Below are 25,182 nucleotides of genomic sequence, written 5' to 3' on the forward strand. Positions count from 1 at the left end.
AGAAGTATATTTTCAAAGAATAAACTGTAAATATACATTGAGGTCTAATAGTGCTGGATGTGATCTGTATGCAGAGGGGAAATTTGAAAGTAATGATACTGGAAAAGACTGTAAGTGACTGTGTTCCTATTCACTTGAGAAACATTGCTTCAGTATGTAGGTAGAGGACATTTAGGATGTGTAATTTCCCCTTAATGCACTGTCAACATTATCTATTTCTTGCAAGAATGACTGGAAAATTATGGGAGTTTTGGACATGGCTTGTCAACCCAAGTTTCTTTGAACATCACTAGTTGAGATTTCTTTTTTTCCCCTTAAATGCTTAATAGTGTTCATGCTCAATTATAAAGGCTATTTATCTTGCCATAATTACAGAGGCCCAAGTGTACATCCCTTCTAAGTAAAAGAGGAACAATAATCTCCTTTCTTGGGAGACAACAACTCCAACTTTTACTGGAGTTAGCTTTTCACCTATTTCTGCCTTCACAAAATAATGAAACTTGTTTGCACTTTTGTCCTGCAAAGCTAAAAGTGGGAACTTTCTAAGTACCTGCCACACCATCCTGAGGAAGTTAAAAAAGAAGCTTGCACCACAGTTCTGTCAGTGGAAAGGACATTACTCACTCTATCACAGTGTTGGCATTACATTAACTTCCTCATTACTGCTAATATGTGTGAAATATCTTAGTAAATTAAAATATCTAGTAAAAGAAAGCATTTTATGTTGCATTTAATATGGCCTAAAAGTAGTGGCAATATTTCTTCCCACAGCTCAGGTAAAGAATGATGAATCACGGAATCACAGGGGGTTAGAAGGGACTGCATGAAATCATCTAGTCCAAACGCTCTGCTGAAGTGCATTCCACAGAATAGGCTGCTCAGAAAAGTGTTCAGGGGAGCTTTGAATATCTCCAGAGGAAACTTCACAATCTCTCTAGACAGCTTGTTAAAGTACTCTGTCACTCTCATGTCACTGAGCTCCAGTAACATTTATTAGACCACACAAGACCTTATAAGATCAGACATAAATATGTTGCTAAAGAACACTCACTGAACTTTTGCATGAGGAAAGGAAATTTCTTTCATGAAATTAAATAAAGAAATCACAGAGGATACCTGAAACGTTGAACACAAAACAAAGAAATAAAGCAAATAATAATGGAAAAAAAATCAATATTTTAATAGAAGTGACAATTTTAGGGTGTTACATGTGAACGGTGAGACTTAAAATCTTTTAGTCAATGTTTGCATTAAGTTGTTTGGGTTTCTTTACATTTAAAAGTCCTGGAATGAAAGCAAACAAAGTAAAATCGGTTTCCATATACATTAGGGAAGCTTATACTGCTCCTATCAGGTAAGTTATACTATCCCAAAAAGCTCTAAAGAAGTATGAGGAAATATTGCAGTTCTTTTCCTATACATTGCCCCAAGGCTCTCCCACTTGTAGAAAAATAACTGTTCTGTCCCTTACAAACCCATGAATAGCAAGTTGATACTAGACTGAGGGTGTATATTGCACATCGCAGAGAAAAAAAAAGGTGTAAGTAATGAAAGTCATATATTTATCAAGCATCTACTGATACCCAATCCTTAAACAACCTGATGAGTAACTTGATTGTCAACAGAACAAACAATCTAAAACTCATTGCTGCCCCTACTCAGATAACAAAAGATAACAAAAGCAGCTTTTTGTAAATTTACTCTCAGACAATTAGTAGATAAATGTACTATCTTGCCATGATCACTCTTCAAAACACTTTGTCTTTGATTAACCTTTAATTGTTAAAATTTCAGCTGGAGTTTAAAACAATGACAAGGAGCTATGCTGAACACAGTTGGTTTTAGAACAAATAATTGCAGTCAGTATAGAAAAAAAAAAACTTAAAGTGTTTTTCCTTCTGAACTTTCTTCATTTCTTCAAAAGAATCAAAAGAAAATCTATTCTATAAGGTTGAAATAATCTCTCTAATATTGGTACCAAAATAGCAAAATGCAGTAATTGCATCATTATTTTGTCAGTCTCTGTCAATCCATTCTAAGAAAATACTCACTCTATCACCTTTCATTATGTTCCTTTTTCCAGGTCTTAACACCTTCATAATGTATCTCTATTGTCTTGGAAAGCATTCTTTTCAAGTCAGGAATATGTCTTCCACTTGTCTGTAAAATTCCTGAATATATACTGGACTTCACTAGTAAAGCAATAAAAAGTAAGATTAATTGAGTTTTGTAGTCCTTAGTGCCCTTTACAAATTGGAAGAGCCCTTTAGTACCCTTTAAAGCCCTTAGTGCCTTTTACTTTGGAAAAGCAGGCTGCCTAAATTACACATCTACTCCATATAGTGAACATTTTTATTGACCCTTATTCAACACAAAATCACATTCAAAGCTCACTCACCAAAAGAGTGAAAAATCATATTTCTTGGGCAATAGTACTGAACAGAAATGTCTAGCTTCTACTCACTAGTCTTTTGGGCTGTATCTATTATAATATATCAAATAATATCTGGGAGCATTTTCTGAACACTAGAATAGTGTTATCTAAGTAATTTCTTTCATGTTTTTGGCTTGTTGCAAAAAAGCATAGGCTCCTAACAACAATTTTAAAAAAGAACAATCCTCAGAACACCCTATGATTACAGTTTCTAGAGGGTGAGTTTATTGTATGAACACAATAATAATAAAGCATGCTAAAGAAAGTTTTTCAGTAGTATAGATACAGTTTTAGACAGCAAATTAACAAGTAAATTCTGTGGATGAAAATCTAAGATGGATCTCTGTTTTTATTATAGAAGTCTGAAGCATTTTTGAAATTAGTAGTTCTAATTTGGATTCACCTCTGCTGGGATGGCAAATTCTCCTCCTCCAAAGTCAAATTCATAAGAAGAAAATAGTCCACCAATATTTGGTGTTCTGTGCATCTTATTCTTAATTTTACACTAATAAATTCAGCAACAAGCTAAATTTATCTAAAAGTCGTATTCTTTGTAAAATCACAAAAATCTCAGGAAATGAAAGTGTGTCCATAACCTTATGTCTTATAACAAATATATAGATAGACTTTATATACATTGAACACCAAATGATATTTAGCTAACATGCCCATTGATAACTCAAGATACATGATTAATTCCAGGTTAACAGTTTAAATGGCCATAGGCCTTCTGAGTCTGCAGTTTATCCTAATGAACTAACCAAATCATTTGCACATTTTAACCATTTGAACATTTCTTCAGTCTGTCTAGAAGTTTAGAAAAAGTTCAGAAGGAGTTCTTTGCAGACTGGTCTCTCAGAACTTGTTCGATTGTTTTAATAATTGAAACCGAGATAATAAGTTGTACAGAAAAAAAAAAGGTGAAATATAAAAAATCTAGAGAGGATCTTGTACATTTTTAGTGACAAATGTTTTTGGCATAGATTTCAAGCAGTTCTGCTTAATGCAGGAACACTATATGCAGTGTTATGTAGTGAGTTGAAAAAACATGAATAGCTTAACTAATCTAATTTCTTTACTTTGTATTAATATGAGACGTCAGATATTGAATACATGTGAAAAGTGCCCAGTAAACAGAAACACAGTCAGATTTAAATAGAGTAATATTGGCAAAGATACTTTAATTATTCAATGAACACAAATAATTTTCATGGAGATTTCTCTCTTAACATTGCAGTTTTGCATAACTGTACCTGGAGGTATTTTGCAACAAAAGTGTATTAAGGTAAATGGAGAATTTCAGATATATTATATCTACAGCTCTATGATTCCCACTGCAGAAATCTCCATAATTATGGAGATTATAGAGATTACACACTAATACTAATTCTCCACTAAAACTGATGCAATTAAATGATAGTAGTGGTTCTAAATTAAAACCTCAAATTTGCATTTGAAAGATAACAGTTAGATTAGTCAATAAAACGTTGTGAAGTATAAATGTAATCTTTGTTATTTTTTCAGGGAAAAACAAATGAAATAAAAAGTAGGAGAAAAAGAGTGAAGGAAAAATGTACTTATTTACGGTGCAGCTTTGCTCTCCTAGTCACTGAGACATTTTAGTTCTGGATTTTGGGAACATCTGTTCATACATGTAATATGTATATCTAAGCTGTTATAAAAGATAAATGATAATTTTGGCTTCCAAAGCTGTTGCTGCTTGTATCGTTGAGTTTCTCAATGTACAATATCTTTCAAGTATACATTAGGCAATGGAGGTGCAGGAGAGAGAAGGAAAAAAATGGCACAGCTGACCTTTAAGCACGGTGCAGTATCAAGAGCTAAGTTCATTGTAAGTGATGATAATGATTTTCTGAAATGGTGGACAGCAAAGTTATGAACAGCTTAATAAGAAGAATTAAACATTAAAAAAGTTTGATCAATCACTAGAAACAAAAAATGTTGAAGAAAAATTTGAAGGAGAATCTTTAACATAGTTTATAGGCTGAAACCCTAGAATTATTTTATTTAAAATAAAGCATGGAAAGTTAGAAATTTGATGTGCCTTTCTGTTCTCCAGGAAATAGAGATATTTTAGCATTTAGCATTAGTGGCCTAATGTCAAATCCAAGAAAATGGATTACAATTGCATTTACTTATCACCTGCTCATTGCAAATGCAAGGATCAGAGAGGGTCGTGGCTATATGTATTTTTTCCCCCTGTGGCTTCAAAAGTAGAGGAAAAAGCTCTCTCCTTAAATCTTAACGAGTCAAGGTGAATTCAAACCAGATGTTTTCTGAATTTATTCCCACTTACAAATTGCAGCTACACTTGCCTCATAGAATACCCTAGATACATCAGCTACTGCTCTCTCTTTTAGGAGTCCATATTCATGGGTCAGGCTCCAAGATGAATGTTTATTTTTCTAACAGTTTTATAGTAGAGTTTGGTTAAAAGACTTGGCACAGTGCACTTCAGTTTAATTTTAAGCTTGACAGCAGTGCTGGCCTCAGTATGTGTGTGTGTGTAATTTAGTTGCTGTGCTACTGAAAGTCTATGGAAGATTAATGAATGGCAAAGCTCTGTGGCAGTTGTGAAGAGATGCAGGATAGAGCAAACCAGTTACCATCTGTTCAAAATGTCTCTTACATCTCTTTTAAGGAAAATCATTATCAGCAGGAGATAAAGGCATACAATAGTTTTAATATTCTTCGGGTCTCAATGGAAAATTCTGTTTCTGAACTTATATTATTGGGACAATTGTGTCTCATACACATGTATATAGTCATACGTGTAAGTATGTAATGTATGTTTAGCTCTCCATTTAGCATGGTATTTACAAAAGATAGAGAAAACGAAACACTAAAACAATAGGCTCTTCATACTTTCTGTTACCAAAAATCTGCTCCAATCCCCTTAAAAATGAGAAAGGCTAAATTCCATATATATATTGTTTGTATATTACATTAATTGAATCAAAAAGTGGATCAGTGCATCTAAAATTTAAAGCTTGATGATTTTATATAATCTTACTTTAAGACATTCCCATTTTTCAGATGGATGTACTACTTTCAGTATAGGCATGACTGGATGACAGGAGTGGAGGCCAAAATAGTAGAATCATGGATGGTCTGGGTTGGACGGGACCTTTTAGATCATCTAGTTTAGCATTTATACTTATATATATAAAAGTTTGTGACAGTGTGTGCATATAGTTTATTAAACTGGCTGAACATAACTGATCCAGGGAATATCACTACTGATCTTGCTGAGTAATGAGCTCTTTGCCTCTCTTTACCATAGAAGGGAAACATACTCTTTGGAAGATGATGGTTTGCTAGTCATTTTAGATAGAATCGCAGAATCACAGAATGGCCTAGGTTGGAAGGGACCTCAAGGATCATGAATTTCCAAGCCCTCTGACACAGGCAGAGCCACCAACCTCCCCATTTAATACTAGACCAGGTTGCCCAGGGCCCCATCCAATCTGGCCTTGAACACCTCCAGGGATGAGGAATCCACAACCTCTCTGGGCAGCCTGTTCCAGCACCTCACCACTCTCTGTAAAGAATTTCCTCCTGACACCCAACCTAAATCTTCCCTCCCTCAAAAGCCATTCAGTATTGTAAAATAAGCTAACAATTTTTTTTGTATTTGGAAAAAATCTTCATTTTCTGTGACATAGAATTTTAAGGTTTTTCTAATCCTTCACACAAAACGCACTATCCCATTTGAGCAGAAAATTATTTCTTTCAATTACAATGATATATATACAGTCAATTCTATTTATTCATTGTTCTAGATGAACAGTAAAATATTCTCTTAACTAGTGTATCCTTTTTTTTTTTTTTAAACTTGAGAATGATGACTAGAAGTTACTAAGGAAAAGCATCTTTGAAGAAATTAGACTCTTATTCTGTTTTCCTTAAATCATGTAATTGTTTTTATAGTTTAATATACGTACAGTCTACTCTTTCTAAAAGACAAAATGCCACCTCCAACAGAATATTTATTTTTTATTAATCACATACATTATTTCCTAGAAAACTTAGCGCATATAAAACTTGTATGACTGCAAGACCTAGCAATCTAGTTCCTATATTCCTCTTTCCTGAAATGAAATAATACATAGGACATTCAAAGTCAAAGTCAGCTTGATGACATTAATCCCTGTTCAAGTCAGACTCATGTATGTCATGAATTGCGATGAACTGCAGGTGTCAGATGTATGTGACTAAATACTCATTCATGGACTAACTATAAATTAGCCTGAATCATTTAATCTTCATGGAGACAGAAGCTGTTTTTACTTAAAATTCTGTACAAAGACTTACTTCTCCTTTAAATCCTGTTGTATAGAATGTGAAGGTCTACCATGATGAAGGCTATTCTATTTGTTGTGAGACTCGGAGTCTGCCAGAGCCTTCATGTAGACCTATCATACATTTTCTTCAAATTACATGTAGGAAGAAACAGACTTCCAAAAGTTAGATGATATTACAATGCAAGGAGAGAGAAAAATCACTCTTTTAGTTAAATAAAATCTACTCTGCTTCATGGCAAAGGCACATCTTTCCTTTTAGCCTTTCATTTTACTTATGCAGTTATCAAAGACTTTTCAGGTTACTTTGGGAATTCTGCTTTTTTTGTACTACCATGACTTCTTGTCAGGGCTTTTCTAGCATCTTCTCCTGTCTTTCACCCATCTGCTAACTAGAGTCATCTCCTCCCTGTATATAATTAGCTGCTCAGAAGAAAAGAGAAACCTATTAGCAGAAGGCTCTGTTTCCATCCCATCTATGCAAAATACATTAGGGTTTGATTCATAAGAAGACTTCTAGTTTTAACTATAAGAGCAGCCATCAGATCCAGACTAGTTGTTTACTAGTTGTTTCCAGAGTCAGTTTAGCTATTCTGACACTCAGTGGAAAGCCCCATAAGTGTATTCAAATTTTATAAAGCAAGTGACTACATTCCCTAAGCAATCACTTCAACTTACTGTGTTACTAGAAAACCACAATGTAGTTGTTGTCTCTGAAACCTGGTGGAATGATTCCCATGACTAGAATGTGGCTATCTATGGCTACAAGCTGGTCAGAATACACAGGTGAGGAAGGAGGGAAAGGAGTGTTGCTATCTACATCAGGAAAGGAATAGAATGTGAAGAGCTGTCCCTAAAGAATGGTCATGAGCAAGTCAAAAGCCTGTGGGTGACAGAGGTTGAGGCAGCAATGGGAGCTGGCCACCAGATCAGGCAGAGCCTATTGATGAGTCCTTCTACCTCCAGATACAGGAGGGATATGAGACAGACAAAGAGTAAAATTAGGAAGCTAAACTTTAGGAAAGCTAACTTCCAGCTCTTCAGATAATTAGTCAACAAAACACCCTGGGAAACTGTCCTCACGGGCAAGGAAACAGAACAGAGCTGGCAGATTTTTAAAGAGGCTTTCCTCAGGGTGCAAGAGTTCTCCATCCCCACATGTAGCAAGTGAGGAAAAGAAGGCAGGAGACTGGCATGGTTGCAGAGGAACCTGCTGGTCAAATTGAAGAGCAAAAATAAACAGAGACAGGTATCATGGGTAGTGTATAAGGAAGTTGTTAGGGTGTGTAGGGATGGGGTCAGAAGGCTCAGCTTGGCAAGGCATGTCAAGATGAACAAGAAAGGCTTCTACAAGTAGCTCAACCAGAAAAGGAAAGTCCAGGAGTATCCCCTCTAGTGAGTGATAAAGGGTAACAACAGTCAAAGAGAAGGCTGAGGTACTTAACAACCTTTTTGCCTCTGTCTTCTCTGATAACTGGCTGTCTCAGATCACATGCTCATTCCTCATGTGATCAAGCATGTCATCCAGGATGATCTGTTCCATGATCTTCCCAGGCACAGAGGTGAGACTCACCGGCCTGTAGTTCCCAGGGTCCTCCTTGCTCCCTTTCTTGTAAATGGGAGTGACATGACCCTTCCTCCAGTCATCTGGGACCTCACCTAACAGCCACAACTTTTCAAGTATGATGGAGAACGGCTCAGCAACCACCTCAGCCAGCTCCTTCAGAACCCTGGGATGCACACCATCTGGCTCCATAGACTTGTACACATTCAGTCTCATGAGGCGGTCTCAGACCTGCTCTGTCCTCACAATAGGGCGGAGGGGGGGGGGGAGGATTTACCACCCTGGTCCCCACCCACAGGTTTAGTGATGCAGGGCTCAGGGACGTGAGAAGTACTGGAATCCTGGCCACCAGTGAGGACCGAGGCAAAGAACCCATTCAGTACCTCAGCCTTCTCTTCGCCCGTTGAAGCCAGTTCTCCTTTTACATTTACCAAAGGAGGTACACTCGCTTTGGCCTGTCTCTTTTGGCCAATGTACCTGTAGAAAGTCTTCCTATTGTTTTTCATATCCCTCACCAAGTTCAGTTCCACCTGCGCCTTGGCTTTCCTGATCCCATGTCTGCAAGTCCGGACAGTATCACTGTGTTCTTCCCAGGTGACATGCCCTTGTTTCCAGAGCTTGTACGCACCTTTCTTCACCCTCAGCATGCCCAGCAGGTCCTTACTGAGCCACGCTAGCTTCCTACCTCCTCTGCCCGCTTTCTTATTCAGAGGGATGGAGAGCTCTTGTGCTCTCTGGAAGGCATCCTTGAAGAGTAGCCAGCTCTCCTCAACATCTTCGTTTTTAAAGACAGCATCCCAGGGGATCTTGGCCAACAGTCCATTGAACTGCTTAAAGTTTGTTCTTCCAAAGTTCAGGGTCCTGATGCCACTCTTTGCCAGGCCCACATCCCTCGAGATCATGAACTCAACCAGGGCGTGGTCATTGCAGCCCAAGCTGCCTCCAACATTAACACCTTTAATTATTTCCTCCACATTGGTGAGCAGCAGGTCCAGCAATGCCTCACCTTTGGTTGGCCTGTCCAATACCTGGACCAGAAAGTTACCATCAATGCCTTCCAGGAGCCTCCTGGACCTCTTGCAGCTTGCTGTGCGGTCTTTCCAACAGCTGTCCTGGTGGGGGACTTAAACTATTCGAATAAGAGCCCATAAGCACAAAGCCTCCCGCATCTGAAGCAAAAAAACCTCGTCAACAGTCTCCCCTTGATCAGGTGGCCTGTAGTATATCACCAGCTGGCCTTTGTTAGACCCATCCCTAATTCTAACCCACAGGCTCTCAACCTGTTCCTGACTGTTTCTCAGTCTATCCACTCCAACATAGAGGGCAACTCCCCCACCCTTCTTACCTTGTCTATCCCTTCTAAAGAGCCCATATCCCTCAGTGATGGTATTCCAGTTATGGGAATCATCCCTCCATGTTTCCGTGACAGCAACAAGGTGATAAGTTTCCAAGTGCATCACGGTTTCCATCTCGTCCTGCTTATTTCCCAGGCTGTGTGCATGAGTATAAAAGCACTTCAGCTGGGCTTTTGTTCTCACCGACTTTATAGAGGATCTGGGTTCCCCTAGAACAGCAGCATCTCCAGCATCCCCCTGCCTCAGTCCATCCCATCAAGTTTGGTACGAGTCCTCAAACGACCTGCTCAACCCCAGCAGCCCTCATTTTGTCCCCTCCCCTTTCATACCTAGTTTAAAGACCCTTAAATGAGTCCCACCAGTTCCTTGGCTAAGATCCTCTTATCTCTCAGAGACAGGCTACTTCCATTCACAGCCATCATGCCAGGCGCCAAGTAAATTGCCCCATGGTCAAAAAACCCAAAATTCCTGTTGGTTTGCACCAACTTCTAGACCATTTATTTATGAGGTGGGTTTTTTTTTTTTTTTTTTGATCTTCTCAGTATCCTGTCCTGCCACTGAAGTTATAGAAGAAAACTCCACCTGCATGCCCGCTCCATCAGCTACCCACCCCAGTCCCCTGAAGTCTTTCTTAATAGTCCTGAGGCTTTTCTCAGAGACTTTGTCACTGCCAGCCTGAACTTTCAATAAGGGGTCAGAAGGGCAAATCAGTCCAGGAAGTTTCCTAGAAATGTCCCTGATCCGTGCCCCAGGGAGGCAGCACACCTCCCTACAGGTAGGGTCAGGCTGACATATAGGGCCTTTCTCAGCAGGGAGTCACCTACAACAACCACCCTTCTGGGTGGAGGCAGTCTTGAGGCATGGGGTCGACCACTTTATCCGAGGCAACCTCACAGGTGGACCTCCCTCCACACCCTCACTCACCTCTCCCTCCAGTTCCAGGGTCTCAAACCTATTGCGCAGAGGCACCTGGGGAGCCGAGGATGGTCAGGATGGGGGATGCCCACCCAGCCCATACCTGTTTCCACTCCTCTTCCTTTCTCAAATTGTTGCTAGGGGGAAGAGAGGACAGGGGGCTCACTGCAGCACCATCAGCCTGCCAGTTCCCCTCTACCACTTGCCATTTCTCCTCTCCCACCTGTTTATGAGACAGCAGGGGATGACATGCTCCATGTGGTGCCTCAGCTACGCACCTATCAGGGCTGATAGGGACTGGCACCACCAATCAATCTCCTTCTCACACTCCTTTATGGTACTCAGCCTCTCTACCTCCTCCTTCAGGTCGACCACAAGGCTGAGTAAGTCATTTAGCTGGTCATATCTTATATAAGTGCTGCCTCCATCGCCCAGCACTGCAAAGGCCCGGCTCTAGCACTTGTGACAGCCAGTGACCTGTGTACTAGCATCTTGTGTTGGGGCCTCAGTCTGAGTCTCCACACTGGTCTTTGCATCAGCTATCCTTTCAAGCATGCACGGGAGCTCATTGTGGGTCTCCATGTTCTTTTTGGCTGCAGTCTTCCTTCTGCATGAGCATGGGACTTCCATCTGGGTCTCCACAATTTTTATGGCAGTAGCCTTCCACTGGGGTGCAGCCATTGCCAACCAGCAGGCACACTAACACTACTAGATAGCCTTAACGAGGTGTGACTGATCAGCCCCACCCTGCTGCCGGTAGTGCCGGCTCTGCCCTCACCCCGTTGCCAGGTCGTTAACAGGAGCCCGCGCACTTATCACTCACCTGAGAGTGATAACAACCGTCCTTGCTAGGGAGTCCAGTGTAGGAGTGACTGACTGTTTCTCCTCGTTAAAACAGCCCAGATGATTCTCACACCCCGACTCCTCTTTTCCGTCCCTGAGGCTTTTTCTAGGCGAGGGGGTGGACGCAGACCCGTTGCCCTGGCAACGCCCCCGCCGCGGCAGCCGCTCTCGCGAGAACTGACCGGCCGAGAGCTGCCCTGCCACTGCTTTGTGTCCGGGATCCCTGGGTGAAGGAACCGACATAAACCCCCATGTACCTCGCGGTCAGTCGCTGCGGTTTTGGCTGGAGCAACTCCGAAGCAGCGAACCTCGGCGATCAAGGCACGGTAAGGTGCCCTTGCAGTCCAGAAAGCCAATCATATCCTGGGCTGCATCAAAAGAAGCATGAGAGAGGTGATCCTGCCTCTCTACTCTGTTCTGGTGAGGCCTCACCTGGAGTACTGCGTCCAGACGTGGAGTCGTCAGTACAGGGGACACATGGACCTGCTGGAGTATGTCCAGAGAAGGACCGTAAAAATGATCCACGGAATTGAACACCTCTCCTACGAGGGCAGGCTGAGAGAGCTGGGGCTGTTCAGCCTGGAGAAGAGAAGGCTCCGAGGTGACCAGATAGCAGTCTTTCAATATCTAAAGGTGAGATACAGGAACGGGAATAGACTTTTTAGTAGGATCTGTGGTGATAGAACAAGGGGAAATGGCTTCAAGCTCAAAGATTATAGATTTAGGTTAGGTATAAGAAAAAAATCTTTTACAGTGAGGGTAGTGTGGCACCGAAAAAGGTTGTGCAGTTATGTGGTTGGTGCCCCATCTCTGGAGACTTCCAAGGCAAGGCTGGATAAGGCCCAGGGCAGCCTGATCTAACTGTGGTGTCCCTGTTTGTTGCAAGGGAGTTGGATTTGGTGACCTTCAATGGCTCCTTCCAACTCTATGGATTCTGTGATTCTATAAAGCGTTTTTGAAGCTGAATGACTGTAGTCAATAAGACTAAATAATATATAAAATCATTTATACAAGAGACATTGGACTTCCTGCCCTTCTTTAGAGGTTACCAATCTGATAAAGGCTGTGCTTGTACAGTGGTGCAATTAGGTTCTTGATCCTAAGTTTAATCAGAGCGGATTTGCTAACACATCAAATTTATGTCCATGTTTGAGATGTTAACATAAAATAAGCCTGTCTACACAGTCAGTTAACGGAGTCTAATCTGGGAGCTGGAATCTAACAGCAGAAATACATCCAGGAACAGCTTCTTAAATTACTTTCAGTTCTAAAATGCTTAGTGAGAAATTCTACTTAGTTTTAACTAAATCAAAGGAAAAAAGGAATAATAATAATAATAAAAAAACTGAAAAGAAAAAGATAATAAAGCCTACAATGAAAAATTTAACATTGTCTTGAAATGAACTGGGAATTTCAACACATTGAATTCAATGTTTTTGCAGGTAGTTGTTAGCAGCTTCCTGAACAAAACTCAGCTGGGAGTCTTCCAGCTATGAACCTGTTGCAGTCACTGAAGCAGGAAGAGTAGATTTTGTTTGTGAGCCTCAGTCTAGTGTTATCAGTTTACCAGAAGTGCTATGCTTAGCTTTCAGAGAAGCTTCAAATTATACCATGTTGCATTTTATTAGGTTGATGGTTCTGATGGTATGCCTCAAAGGATAATTTTAAAGGTTTACTAACATGACTACACAAACATATCTTCAGAGGTGTTTCATCTTTTTGGACATCTAGACCTTGGAGCTCTCGTGTGGTTAAGAAAACATTTTTCTGTGTCAGAAGACTAGAAGTGGATATCATAGTAGTATCTAACTTCTATACAATCATTATGAAACTCAAATGTTGTATTCAAGGAGGCTAAAAGATCATCTTTAAGATCATCTAGTTTCGCATTTATATTTATAAATATATATCAGTTATATATATATAACTGATGCAGGGAATATCACTACTGATCTTGTTGAGTATTGAACGGTAATCAATTCATACAGTATAGCTCTTCACTTTGAGGCCTTGTAGTATAAATTTAACAATGTGAAACTGAAGTTCTCAGACCACTCACTTAACCTACTATGAATGCTTAAATGTATGTGCCTAACTGGCCTAGATAGCAGGAAAATTACAAACAAACATAAACAGAGGATCTGACCCAGGATTTTCTCCCAGACTCATGCAGGGACAAGGATACTATAGTCATTCTTTACAGGTTTTCTCTCCCAGCTTCCTTGAATGAAGGACTTTGAGAATTCTCAGTTTGGCATGATATGTTTAATAGTCCCAGGTGGAACATGAACTTTCAAGTTCCTTTTTTTTGAACTCATTTAGAAATCTGGTCTTCAGAATATCCTGTGGCATTGATTTCCATAGTTTAATTACACATTGCGTGAAATTAATTTATTTTGAGAAATTGTGTGTATTTTCCCAAAAGGAAATCCATTCTAAAAGAGGAAATTCCAAAGGAAGGAGTAATATCTTTCATAAAATCAATGACCTAGCTGGAAAAAAACAACCAAAAAAACTCTGCACGTTAAGCCCAGTCTTTTTGTTTGTTTATTTCTTGCCAAATACCTTGTCTAATTACCTCTACTGTAAACCTTACCCCGTGTTTGTGTTTTCACTTACACCATTGATCATGTTTAACAACAATGCTACTGTGTCTTCTAGAAAGAGGTATACTTTATTTCTGGTGTTCATGTCATGTGAGTTCAACAGATGAATAGAACTCGGAATCCCATCTTTGGGGGGACTCTTAATTCACTTAATAATTTCCTTTTTTTTTTTTTTAAGTTGGTTTCATCAATTGTCTTTGGCCATATGAAGTTAAATAAAATATATACTTCCAGTAGCTTCTGTCCTTAACAAAATCCATGTAATTTTCATTTTTCTGTGTAATTTTATGGATTCAGACTTGATTTTTTTGTCTTGTTCTTGGATCTTCATTGTCTCACAGAAAACAATTCTCATCATAACTTTATTAGCAAAAGCCACATGCGGTTTTATAAGTAACCTCACTCCAGATTTATTCATTTATTTGTAAGTAGGCTGGATTTAACCCTGATATTTAAAAAGGTATCAGAAGTGTAATCAGATGCATAATCTAAACATCAGAAATTTAATGTAGTTCTGCATATTCTGTTCAGAAGATTCTGCTAATAAGGACATCTTGCTCAGTGACAAAAGTTGTAAAGCATAGATCAGAAAACCAGCACCAGCACAGTTCAGCCACACAGTCCATTATCTACTAAAGGAAAGGATTTTTAATGAGATTTCCTTGACATTGCTATTCTTCTATCACAGCCAGGGCTGCTAATATACCATTCAGAATGAAGCAATGTTGCTGCTAGCACTCTTCTTTAAAGAATATATTTTTTTATTATGCCTTGTTAAGTATTTTGTAGATTTGCACTGTACACAAACCCTTAAAACAGTTTAGGTTTTTCATATGAAATGAATCAGCTTTCAGATACCAAACACAGTTCATTGAAATGGACATGCACTTTTTCTTCCAAATTTTGATATTAATGGATATAGAGGTGAATGGGTTGCTCTAATCATCTTCTTTTCATGCCCTTTAGGAAAAAAAAAGCTCTTAGCTACAGAGTAATGTAACATAACATCTTACTTACTCCAAGTTACAATTCTCAGCCCAGGCAATTAGGGACTCTGCCACTGTTGAATGTACCACGTGGGATGTATTTTTTTTTTTTTTTTTATACAAACTTAATTTCAGTTGTTGTGTAGATGGGAGGGACCTCTGGAGATCACAGAACTGTAGGGTCTGGAAGGGACTTCCAGAGATCATTGAGTCCAGCCCAAGATCACCATGTTCAACCCTCTGCTAAAACAGATTCCCTACAGCGGGTTACACATGCAAGCATCTTGGTGGGTTTTGAATATCTCCAGAGAAGAAGACTTCACAATCTTTCTGGGCAGCCTGTTCTAGTGCTCTGTTACCATCACAGTAAAGTTCTTTCACATGTCCAGATGTTACTTTCTGTGTCCCTATTTGTGCCTATTGTCCTTTGTTCTGTTGCTGGGCACCATTTAAAAGAGCGTGGACCCATCTGCTTGACTCCCACCAGAGTGCAGAATTTGGCACTTGCTGTTGTTAAATTTCATGTATTTGGAGATTGCCCAGCCCACCAATTTGTCAAGATCTTTCTGCGAGGCCTCTAGTAGAAAATGAGGGCATTTGATTCACAGTGTCAGTTCATCAAAGAGGTTCTTTCCTCTTACATTTTCTAGAACTGTGTTAATAGTCTCCAGGAGTTTAAAATGTCAAGAGGTAGGAAAAGCTTTGCAAATACAAACATAAGGCCACAAGGATATCTAATATCACAAAGGTATGAACAAAGATAACATATGATCATTTAAGAATGAGATTTTAAGGGCTAGATAGAACTGACTTTAAAGTACAGCGAGAACAAAAAACATCTGTAATGAAGCCCTCATGGTGACATACAAAGGAGATATTATAAATGTATGGAAGTCTGCTACAGCTCCCACCAGTAAGAGGAAAGAAGAAAAGAAAGAGAAATTATTAAAGCATTTTTTCTTTCAGTTAAAGATGCTGTGCCTCATCTGTACTCATTTGCAGCAAGTCCTCCCTCCTGTTTAGCAGAAAGTACTCCTTTAATTGCTTTTGTTACATTTTGCTAAACAACATAAGTTACGAAGTTCCAGTGCCCAAACATGTGCATTTACCTTGTTTTATTTACAGGAAGCTTGTGTCTCTAAAGTGAATAGTACATATTTCCCTTACAGGGAAAATAAATCCCTCTGACTTGATTGACAAATAGTGTTTAGGAATTTGAGATACATTTTAGAAAGTTTGTAGTTTCCTGAAGTCCTCAGCTCCCATAAGTACTTGATTATAAATTTTTTCCATCATTGAATTAGATTTGATGAAAGCATCCTGAATAATGTCAGTATTTAAGTAATTTCCCTCTTAGGTGGCCAGATTCCAAACAGACAGCTTTCCTGTCTTAGAAGATTGAGTTATTTTCCACTTTCTACTGGATATAAGCACAGAATTCCTTTCTTTGCTAGATCAGTGTTTCAAACCACTCTATAAGTAAAGAAGAGGAAGCAGCAATGCCCTCCCCCCACCTTCTCCAAGTAACCAGTAGTTAGGACATTTATTCAGAAAGATTGAATTCTTTGCTTCAGTGAGTCTTACTTTATGCATAGCAGAGGAAATCACACAAGCGGGAAAGAGAAATGCCTGCCCCAGAAATATTTATTGTCTGTTTTTTATTGTGCTCACTTGGAACATAATCTTATATCCCATCCTCCAGTAGAGAGATCTATGGCTAAATTACCATCTTGGGTAAGAGACTAGGGAATGACCTGCCCCTCATGGCTTTTTTGTGTGGGGGGAACGGAAAGTCGTTACATGGATCGTGTTCATCATTCATATTTGGCAAAAGTTTGTGAACAGTGTTAAATTGTAACCATGAAGTTGAGCATTCAGATTTTCAGGATATATCTGTCGAACAGACATTTAGTCACTCAGGGGCTTATGTAAATAAACATCAGTGTTTTAAATCTAATAAATAAAAGGATTGTGATCAGTCATTCATCTTAAGAACAAATAGCTATTATTAACTTATAATCCAGTGCTTGGATCTGACTCTTCTTGTTTTAGATAAATTGGTTTGGAATAAAACAAAGCAGACAAAAAGAAACATCAGACAGTTAACCACTGTGGGTGATCATCACTCATGTGAGTAAATTCATTTCCTCTTATTTATTTATTTATTTATTTATTTATTTGGGGGTGTTTAAGTGCAAGCATGTATGTTGACCTCGGGGATTTATGATTGTCAGCAGAGCAAATGTATTTGATTTAGTAATTTGTATTCTCTTTTCCTACAGAATGTCAGATACACAGATCCACTGTGGCAGAGGAGAAAACAGCAATGTTTCTGAGGTTAAAAAGCAGATTACTAACATAGTGGTAATCTGTCTGTTTCTTCACAGGTATTTACTAATTAGTCAGTCTTCATTTTCTTTATGACAGCTCAGTTTTCCAAAATGCTTACTGACTCTGAAGTGAACGGGGGATACTCTTTCAACTTTTAAGAAGGGATTCTGTGATTCTGTTAGTGGGATTCACCTACACTAACCTGTCTGACTTTAAATCATTTATGTGTCTAACCTAAAGTAGATTTTATTTACTCCATTAAGTCCCACTTTCTTTGGCAGTCAGACCCATAATTTATCCATTTGGGCAGTCAAAATAAACAAATCTCTGGACCATAATCTTTGTTTGTTAGAGTCCCTCGTTTGCAAAATGAAGACAGTAACTTCTTTTTATTCCATTGGGGAAAGCTGAAAAGTACTTCTGGCATCTGTCAACTTTTAAGTGCCTTCCTGTGTCAGGTTAACATTCCTCCAGGCATGGTGTTGCATGTAATAACAGGGATAAAATGTTGCTTTTACTGTCATAACAAGGACTTTGGAGTCGGAGTTTTGCTGCTTGATCTCTGTGTCCTAGAGATTTTTCATAATTTCAAACTGTCTATAGTTCATCTCAAAAGCTCAAAGAAGAGAGAAATAGAGAAAGAAAAAAAAAAAAAAGATGGCAGAGGCTTATCACAGCCCTGAATCTTTGCTCTGTGTATCTTTCCAGAGAATGCTTCCTGGAGTTTTGAATCTGTCTTGAGCTGCTATATGTTTCTACTCATTATGACATTAAAAATACTTCTTCGGAGCTTAGAGGTAAAGCTTTGGCTATTTTTATTTCAGAGATTTTTTTTTTCCTGGATTTTGGTTTAAAGTTTTTAATTACCTTGCTCTGAACTAATACCAATTTTGTATGATTTTGATCTATTCATGTGTATGCTCCAATCTCCTTATTCTGTGGCAATGTATGCTGAAATGCGCTACTGACACTGTTATGAGGAATGCATTATTAGAGGCTGTATCTGTATCATATTTTGAGAGTAGGGGGAATATTAAGAGGCTACATATTCAGTGTAGCAGCAATAATGGCTCTGCTGAATATGATAATATTTTTTGATTGTTACATGTTAGACAGGTACTTGAACACACATGACCTATTCACACCAAAAAGGCCCCATATCTACCATAATGCTACAGCTTTTCACACTCCCCCTGCTGAGCTTCTAATGCAAACTATCACAGTGTGTGGTCCCTGCTACTGTAAACATGAATTCCTTCCTCATTGTGACTTTATATCTTCTACACTTATTATAAAGATTCTCTCAGCTCAAAGCTGTCAACATACTCCTGAAAGGACTGTTAGTGGCAGCAAGAAAAAAAAAAAGTAATTCTTGAATAGCTGAATACAATGGTTGTAGGATGACCAGAATGAGAAGTTCAAGCACCTTTTACTGCTTAGATTAATGTAAATGAGTATATATTTAACTGCTGCACCCTTTCTCCCTCTCCTTAAAAAATACATAATAAAAAAAAAAATTAAGGTAAGTAATTTAACAAAAATAGTCTTTTCACACCCATGTCACGTATTTCAGAAGTATATAGATGCACACATCTCACAGTCCCTTTATTTTATCCATTTATGTCCTTGCCAGCATCAGTTTGCATCCATTATATTCACCCAGCCCGATGCAATGACAGCAGTGAAGTAGGTCTGATCACTTCTTTTAGAAAACTTATCCACAGACAGTCTTGCTTAATCATACACACCATTCGATAATGGCAAAGTACTGGAGAGATGCTCTCTTTGCGCAGAAGAGGATATGTTATTGCAAGAAAGAGAACAATAATGTCACTAAAGTTATTTCGTGTCTCCTTCATCAGCCACAGCAGGAAATGGTACTGCATGTGGTAGTTCAAATCTTCCTCACTGACTTGACAGCTTCCTGCTGAGTAAAAGAGTCCACATTTTCAGATGGATTTAGAGGACTTGGAGAACAGCCTTTGACTTCAAGAATTTGGAATTGTGGCACAGGCACAACTGCATAATCTCATGTCATCTCTTTTTGAATGTCTTCCCACCCTGCTACCACCTCCTTCCCCCCTGCCTCCCCAGAAAAACATCATCAGCAACCAAAACCACCTTTTTTTGAGTTGTGTTACATTCACATGTGATGAAAAAGGAACAGCGATGTACTTTTCTTTTGAGTCAGTCTTGTCATTATCTAAAATACAAGAAACTTTAGGGAATCCAAGCATGGCAATCTTTTTTTTTTTTTTTTTTTCCCCCACCCTCTAAAATATCAAGTTCTCTACTAAAGCTAAGAAGAATACATAAGAAATGATAGTGTACTCACTATAAACCTGTGCCAGTTAGCCATTTATAAGTTATCAATATACTTTAGGACCAAATCTGTCTGTTTTCTAACATATCCCATGCTTGGAAATAGGAAGTACTGGTAGTAAAGAAATAGTTATATTTTTCCAGCAACAGTAAATGTCTACTTTCATTAATTACAGCAGGGATGGGAAGCAGACAGCTTGTCTGCTATTAACTGAACTAAGCAAGTGATCAATAAGAGTGTTAATTGCACAAATATCAACAAGTATGCTGAGTGTCCTCCTGTAAGGTACCAGTGAGGAGTATTTTTATGCGCCTGCTTTCTTCATGCCAATCACAGTCATAGACAAAGCCAGCATAGGTCTGGTGTTCACAGACCAATTTTAATCCTGCTTAGTGATAATCAGGGCCTTCAGAAACAATACTAATAGTAATATCAAGCATTATTAAATTTTCAGATGTATGTGAAATCGTTGAAATGATACTTACTATCACTTTTTGTATAAGATTCATCCAGTTGTTTATTCAGTATGTCAATATTGATTCTACACAGTGAAGTGCTTATAGCAGGGGCCCAGTGGCTAGTACATCTAACATATCCAGTGCTAGCAGCAAGTTAATTATGCCAAGTGTTAACGGCAACGTGCCAAGTCATCAAGCACCCAGTACATGGTTCGATGGTTCATTTTTGCTGTGAGAGTTTGCATTTTTATTTTTAAATCACTTAGAGTTGTCCTAAGTATTTTCCCTTTACCTAACACAGCATACAATAAAAGAGACAGGTGAAATGTATTTTTTACTATTTTTGATGTTCCTTTCTCAATGAGGAAAATATACACCTAGTAAATATACCACTCTAGAGTCATTGGATGCTGTTATATGTGATTGGTACTGTGTCATTTAGTTAAGTGTTGCTCAGTGGGTGCAGCAGCTAGCTATATATGATTTTCTATACCACCTGCAAAAATATCCCATACCATATAATCAAACACCTGGATAAAAAGAGAAGGGTAGAAAAACACAGTTCATTATGTAGAAGCATCCATATTTTCCCTAAACTTGTGGGTACACAGGAAGACTTTGATTGCACAAACATGTGCAGGATAAGGTTTGTTAAAGCTTTTCATTTCAATAAAGCATATACTGCCTGCTGTTTGGACAGTATTGAACAGATATTCTTTATTTCTAATGAAGGTGTTTGGGCAATTTTCTGGTAGAAATGAAGTAAAATTATGTACTCAAAATGTTAATTAAAAAAAAAAAAGGCATTCAACCACCACTTTCCTGTAACAGATTGGAAACTACAAAATATGCAAACAGAAGCTTAGTGATAAATTGGTATCATTAGTACTGTTAGGATTACCCATTTGCTTAAAAAGATCCTGTCCAGTGGCAACATTTCTAACAACTGTTTTAGCAACTTCTGATTAGCATGCTGCCCTCTAACATTTACATAAGTTATCTTGTATTATCATTGCTCAGGCAGCCCACTTCTCTCAGTCCCAACTGCTACTACATTACTTGTCACTGTGATTTATTTTCATGAAGCTGCAGCAGTTTACTCCAGCTGCGAATCTGGCATTTGTTCTTCAGTATTCATATTCAACATAGTTTTTTGCTGAATATTAGTCTGCTCTGTGTGGTCATCTACTTCTCCCTCTATTACACTGTCTGTTTGAGGATTTTATATTTCAACACTGGTTGCTTTGTTAGGTAAGTTGTAGTTACACATTAAAGTTCAGATGAGATTAAAGAAATTTCACATCAGAAGTTTTTAGATAATGTCTACTATCTGCTCTAAACATTTGCAAATACCTTGTTTCTTTTGGTTTTTACGTCCAAGTTCTCAGCATACTTCACAGCTGATGTTTTGGTGAAATTATCATTTACTGAGCCAATAAAATAGGAACATTTTTGCAAATTAATTAAGTTTTCTTTCAGTTTTTCTTCTGTAATAGTTACATTCAGTTTTCATTTTCCAAAATTGCTTTTCTGTTACCAAAAATAAATGAATTTCAATAGAAGGAGTAAATGACAAAGAAAAGAATGCAAAAAGATGTGGAGCCTTTCACCGTTTGTCACTAATTCATATCTGAACAAGTAATTAATAGTTCAGAATTTTTTACCCTCTTTTTATTATACAAAGTTTTACGTAAGCTGAGCTATTGAACTCTGTCAGGCTTCTGCTTACTCAGTAAAGTCATCACATGGCACAGATTTTGTCAATAAAAGCAAAGATTACGTGACAAAAGAAGAGAATATATTTTAATCTGCCATGATCAGGGTAGTCAGAAGATGAAAAACTAAACTCTTAAGAAGTGTCTGGTTTTGGGCTTCTCAGTTCAAAAAAGACAGGGATTTCCTGGAAGGAGTCCAGCAGAAGACTACAAAGATGATAAAGGGCCTGGGGCATCATCCCTATGAGGACAGGCTGAGTAACCTGGGTCTGTTCAGCCTGGGGATAAAAAGACTGAGAGGGGATCTGATAAATGCTTATAAATATCTAAAGGGTTGTGGGAGCAAATGGATGAGGCCAGGCTCTTCTATATGATGTGTGGCGATAAGACATGGAGCAATAGCCTAAAACTTGATTATAGAAAGTTCCATAAAAACGTGCACTAGAACTTCTTTATGGTAAAGGTGACAGTGTTGGAACAGATTGCCCGGAGATGTTGCCAAGTTTCTTTCTATAGAAATACTCAAGACCCATTTGGATGTCCATCTGTGTGACCTACTGTAAGTTACCTGCTTTAGCAGAGGGGTTGAACTTGATGATCTCTTGAGTTCCCTTACAACCCCTGCAATTCCGTGATTCTGTGTAAACAAAAATACAGAAATCAAAAACTGAAAGGAGGATAAAGAATTGCTGGAGTTAAAGAGCATTTTCAAGACTATTACTTCAGCAGTATTCTTTTAGGAAATTATAGTTGTATGGGAAGAAAACCTTTGTGAACTTAAGAAAAGGAGTAATATTAAAGATAGAGTGGCATGGAGAGAAAAAGCATAAAAAATGCCTTACAATCACCTAATCCTTAGAAAGAGTAGCCATATTGTTTACAGCAGTCATGTTTTTGTGTATCTCATTTCAGAGAGCTTATAAGGGGTTTTATCTGAAAGCTCTTGTTTAACAGGCAGTGTAGAATGAAGCCTAGTATAGGCCTTCAAAACACACATTTAGAAGCTCAGAACAGATTAACAAACAGAAAAACAAAAATATACACAAAACCCTCATCGGTAACCTTGGTTTGCTACTACACTTACATATATTTATTTAGTAGCTGCAAAGATAATTTAATTTTTCAACATTGCCAGGTCACTTGTTTTATACTAGTGAAAGTCTCCTTAAGAATTAAAAAGAAAGAAAAGAAGTGCTAACACACTAATTAAGTCTGTTATCCAATTATGTTAATGAAACTACAAAGAAAATGCAAATCTAGAAGTCTCTAGAAATTCCAGCAGTTGTGGGGCAGCACCATGGCTAGTAGTCCCACAGCAGTACTTCCACAGTCCCCTAAGAGAATACCATATTAGTGGTTCACAAATGTGCATTAAATGAATTTGTTTGATCAGTTGATCAGTAAGTGGTTTTCTTTCATTCATTCTTTTTTTTCTTTTCTTATTTTTTTGCCTTTTTTTTTTTTTTTTCCATTTGAGTCACAGATGTAAAGCAAGTAGGAATCTGTCACTATTTGTAACACTAATAATCTTCAAGTGTCATGCCATCAACCAGTAAGATTCACTTCATTTTAAGTAAGATATAAGTACACTTATAAGTAGTGCTATTTCAGCCCACTAGAAGTCTAAGAGGTCCCACTACAGCAGTATAACAGTCACAAGTCTAGTGATGCAGCACTTTAGGAGAGCTTTGCCCGCCTAATCATATTATAAACGTATTCATAGTAGTCCCATGGAAGTCCATGACTGCTGCTACAGTAGGGTACTTAAGCAGTACAAATGAAGCTCACTTTGTCACTAAGGAGAGGCTTTTTAACATTTTCTTTGGCACAGGGGACTCCTGTTACTACAAGTTTTCCATTATGTTTTTCCATACACAAACACCAACCATATATTTTGTCAGATTGACCTTTGTTTGATATTAACTGAGCAACAAAACAAACAAGAACAAAGGCAAGCATCAGTGAGAAAGCGTACAAGTGTGTAAGTGCTGTACTAAGCACAAGAAAAAATAAAGCAGTAGAAAACTGAGTGAAAAAGGAATATTATTTTCATGTAAAAATGAAGAAAAACAGATTTCTTACATATGTTACAAATGCCTTCGTTGAACTCTAGTTACATTCATTTTAATAGTTGTTTGAAGCTATGCTAAACCTGATTTATCTTTACTTGCTTACATCCCTGAATCTCTAGGTGGCGGGTTGGGGGAGAAAAATCTCTGCCATTGTAAGAGCAGAGAAAATCAGAGAATACCTCATGAGATTGAATAAGTCTAAGAGACCCAATAACATGCAATCCAGGGTCATGAAGGAACTGGATGGAACTGGCTGGAACTCCCCTCCAACCTAAGGCAAGATGCTCTCCATCATATTTGAAAAGTCATGCCTGTCAGACTAAGTTCTTGGTTACTGGAAAAAAGGAAACATTGCTCCCATTTTTTAGAAATGGAGAAAGCAAGACACAGGGGACTACAGGCCAATGAGCTTTACCTCTGTGACTGGAAAGATCATGGAGTAGGTCCTCCTAAAAACTGTGTTAAGGCACATGAAAGATAAGGACGTGATCAGAGACAGCCAGTATGGCTTCACAAAGGGCAAATTATGCCTGATCAATAATACTGGCTTTCTATAATGAAGATGCAAATCGGTGGACTTAAGAAGGGCGACTGATGTTGTCTATCTATGTTGTCTACCTGTGTGAGGCCTTAGACATGATTCCTCTAAGTTGGAGAGATAAAAGTTTGAAGGCTGGACTATTCAGTGAATGAAGAATTGGTTAGATGGTTGCAGCAAGAGGGTTGTCGTCAATGGATCTGTGTTCAGGCAGAGGCCAGTGATGAGTGGTATACCTCTGGGGTCCATCTTGGGACTAATACTCTTTAGCATCTTTATAAATAACCTAGAAAGTGGGATCAAGTATGTTCCCAGCAACTTTACTGATGACACCAAGCTGACCAGTAAAGTTGATACAATAGAAGGAAGGGATGCCGTCTACAGGGACCTGAACAGGCTTGATAAGTGAGCCCACAGGAATGTTCAACAAGGCCAAGTGCAAGGTTGGGGCAGTTGGGTTATGTCTGAGAGAAGAACTCCTTGAAAGTAGCCCTGTGGAGAAGGATTTGGGGATTCTGGTGGATAAAAAGCTTGATGAGAACAAATAGTGCGCGCTTGTATTCCAGAAGGCCAAATGTATCCAGGGCTAAATGAAAAGTGGGGCGGCTAACAGGGTGAGGGAGGTGATTGTCACCCTCTCCCCTCGTAAGGCTCCACATGCAGGCAGCACTCCATCCAGGCCTGGGGACTCCAGCTCAAGAATGATGTAGAGTTGCTAGA

At 38.6% G+C, this 25,182-nt stretch overlaps 2 long non-coding RNA genes across 2 annotated transcripts; one reads left to right on the forward strand and one right to left on the reverse strand.

The window, feature by feature from the left end:
* Positions 1-1,098: 1,098 nt before the first annotated feature.
* LOC149920188 (uncharacterized) lies at positions 1,099-11,557 on the reverse strand. The gene is made up of 3 exons (XR_016470064.1): positions 11,414-11,557; positions 2,052-2,192; positions 1,099-1,284 (listed from the first exon to the last, which is right to left on the reverse strand). It is a non-coding gene; the product is annotated as an uncharacterized LOC149920188 (long non-coding RNA).
* A 97-nt stretch (positions 11,558-11,654) lies between these two features.
* LOC149920189 (uncharacterized) lies at positions 11,655-21,626 on the forward strand. The gene is made up of 5 exons (XR_016461525.1): positions 11,655-12,066; positions 17,078-17,155; positions 17,308-17,412; positions 18,065-18,153; positions 19,219-21,626. It is a non-coding gene; the product is annotated as an uncharacterized LOC149920189 (long non-coding RNA).
* The last annotated feature ends 3,556 nt before the right edge of the window (positions 21,627-25,182 follow it).

The sequence above is a fragment of the Phasianus colchicus genome, chromosome 1, assembly GCF_987193195.1.
Source record: "Phasianus colchicus chromosome 1, bPhaCol1.hap1.1, whole genome shotgun sequence".
NCBI lineage: Eukaryota > Metazoa > Chordata > Aves > Galliformes > Phasianidae > Phasianus > Phasianus colchicus.